Raw genomic sequence first — 3,396 nt, 5'->3', positions numbered from 1 at the left:
AAGTTTCAGAAACCATAACCATTTGCTGGGTGCAATCTTTTTGCTTGTGTTAAGATTACTACAGTCCAATCAGGCCCAGGCAGAGTGATACTACCTCAAAATAAGCAATCTAATTACAATCTGAAGGTATGGCAGTAGTAGAAATGCTGTTTCACAAGTATAGGATTTTGGGTTAAATCCCCCAGTACCACTAGGAATTTAAGTGTGTGCCAGGGTAAGAATTGGGCATGTTTAAGGTCAAGACTTCATACTGGTTTTACAAGCTCTAATAAAACCTTTACCTCTCTTGCTAATTGTCTTAAAAGTACAACCATAACTTCCGTGCCCAAACCAAATAATTTCTTATTAGAGATTTTCTTCTATACATTAAGTAATTTGTTATGTGTTGGATACTGTCCCACTGAAATCATACTAAAGATCAAAAACCCATTGCCTCAGAAAGTGCCTGCATTTGGAAACAGAATCTCAAAGGTAGCATTTAAGTTGAAGTGCCCTTCAAGGGAAGCAGAAGGCCTTGAATATGCCAAGGAAAGAGGACTCAGAAGAAGCCAGCTCTGACCTTGGAGTTCTAGTTCCACAAACTCAGAGGCAATGTATTTACAGTGTTAACGCTACCCAATCTATGGTAGTTTATTATTACAATTACTACCAAACATGTGGAATCTATAAGACATGAAAAGTCATTGATTCTTGGGGTCCACGACTCATATCTATAATCCTAGTGATTAAGAAGGATAAAACTTGGGGGATAATGGTTTTCAGGCTGATAGTAAAGTTCATAAAGTTCTATCACCAATTAACTATAAAAATTTCTGGGCTGGAGACATGGTTCAAATGGTAGACTGACTACTGTTAGCAAACAAACAGAGCATGACATATGTTGAAGCCTAAATGGGAAGAAAGAAAAAGTCCTTAGAAGAATAGTATGAGAAACAGAGTTATGAATAGGAAAGCAGAACCAAAAGAAATAAACTTATTGTACAGACAAAGCTTCCCAATGTGAAATATGGCACAAACTATAATATTTAGGGGTTTCCTTCCTATTTTGACAATGAAACTGTATGCAATAAATAATCACATTACTTTTATGTTTCCATAATTTAACTGGTTTTCCTATAAATTTATAGAATACTGTAGCTATGGAAAAATCAATAAATATTGCATTTCCATATAGGATTACTTATTCTTGCAAGTGTTGTCTAAAATTGATCTTCACTGAAAAGATTGCCATTGATATCTTTCTGATGATTCCAAATGTTTATAATTTCAGCTGACCTTTCACAAAACTCATACGCCAAACATAACTTTTTAGTTTGTTCATGCAATCATATGAACACAAACATATGGCGCAAAATGTTAATTACTTTTATCTACTTTCATTAATGTAGTATACCTAATAGAATTAAGTATATACCCTGAGCATAATAAGATTCTTCCTTCTAAACACAGACTTGCAGGCACAAACACACACACACACACACACACACACACACACACACACACACACATGCACACACACATTTATCACTCTGAGTATGTTCCTTACATTGGATATCAGACAATGTTCTAATAATCAAACTTTCCTGCCCAGACATAAAATACATTCATAATTCCACACATGCAAAAAAACCCAGATCATTCAAAATAATGAGAATATTTAACAAACGCATCTACTCCCTGATTTCATTTATTCATGCCGATGCATTTTTCATGTCATATTTAAAAATCTTTTTGAGTCTCTCTGATTAGCAGACAAAAAATATGCTATCATATAATAGGAAATGTAGGTAAAATTACTTGTCCCTAGGTAATCTTTAATATCTTATCAAAGACTTCTGTTTATTTCTTGCAGAGTCTTTTTCTGGCATTTTGCTCTAATGTCTAATATTAAATTACAAAGTACATGCTGTATTCTTTAATTCATTTTTCCTAAAGGTTATGCTATGGAGTTGAATCTGATTTGTTTGCTGATTGTAAATTACATTTTCTCAAAAACTGGAATTATTGTTTATGTTACTCCTAAGCCATTTGAAATATCTAAAAGAACTGCAAATTCACCTTGGCAATGATTTGTGAATGGCAGTAATGGTTGTGCAGAGATGAAGGACTTGAATTATCTAGAGTGCCTTAAAAATGGCACTGTCATTTAAAGGGCTGATCGATTAGTAAGCTTTTAAAGTGTGGTCTTCATATTTCATCTAAGAAGATAACAGTATGTTTTTCATCACACTCTTGCCTGAATAGCAGTAGAATTATTTCTTTCCACATTTTATGCTCTGCTGCTACTGTAGTGAAACCAACAAACAACTGCACAGCTGTGTTAGCTGTGTTAGCTGCTCTAGATTTTGAAATTTTCTTCCAGTGGCCCTAGTGTTTTGAGCCCAGATTCATGGGATAGTCACATAATCCACAATTACAAAGCACCACAATATAAAAAGACTATTTCAAAATGAGGTTCAATTTTTATGTTTGTTGTTTCCTTTCTTATTGATTTCTTTTAAAGAGCTAGGGGCTAATTATTTCTCATTGTTGATGTGACTTAAATAAATTTACCAGATTTTTGCAATAAAATAAAGAGATATAAAAAGACATATTTAGTCACAAAATAAAAGTAAATATTTGAGTGATTCTTTCCATTCTAGTCCTATTCTCAGTTATCTTCAAATAACGTTGAGATGAGCAAAGCATATGTGTAAATTGACATGTATCAAGCACACAGGACTTTGGAATCTTTGGGCTTTAATTTATCAACTTCACCTAGAAAAGAAAATTATCACTTGTTTCATTTCTTAAGTAATCTCATTAAAATAAGTTTTATTAATTTTATCAATAATTCTCATAGCCTATGGAATTGATGCATTGCAATATTATTTGATTTATTACTTCCACTAAATTAATATTACATTTATAATGCAAAGCACTCTACCCCTAAGACACATTCCCAGCACTCCACGTCAGGTTTCTTGATTTCTTATATTTGGAGGAGTTAAAGCCTGGGCCTGGGTGCTGTCTCTTAAGCTCTTCAGCTCAAGTCTAGCACTCTACCATTTGAGCTACAGTGCCCCTTCATGCTTTCTGGTGTTTCTTTGGAGATAACCATCTCAAGGAATCTCCTGCCGAAGGCTGGCTTTGGACCCTGATCCTCAGCTCTCAGGCACCTGAATAGCTAGGATGAGAGGTGTGAGTCACTGGTGCCCAGCTTCCACTTTAAGTTTCTAAGTGGTGAATAGGAGATAATAGTCTCATGGGACCTTTTGTTTCTGGGATAGTTTGGAACCCAAATCCTCAGCTTCCTGAGCAGGCAGGATGATAGACCTCAGCTAAAAACACCTAAGCTGTGATACTTTGCTGCAAGGGGGTCTTTGGTTCCGCGTGGTAGAGTGCTAGCCATGAGCC

The sequence above is a fragment of the Dipodomys merriami genome, unplaced genomic scaffold (genome assembly GCF_024711535.1).
Source record: "Dipodomys merriami isolate MVZ:Mamm:240054 unplaced genomic scaffold, mDipMer1.0.p SCAF_523, whole genome shotgun sequence".
Taxonomy (NCBI): Eukaryota; Metazoa; Chordata; class Mammalia; order Rodentia; family Heteromyidae; genus Dipodomys; species Dipodomys merriami.
This window is presented reverse-complemented; position numbering follows the sequence as displayed.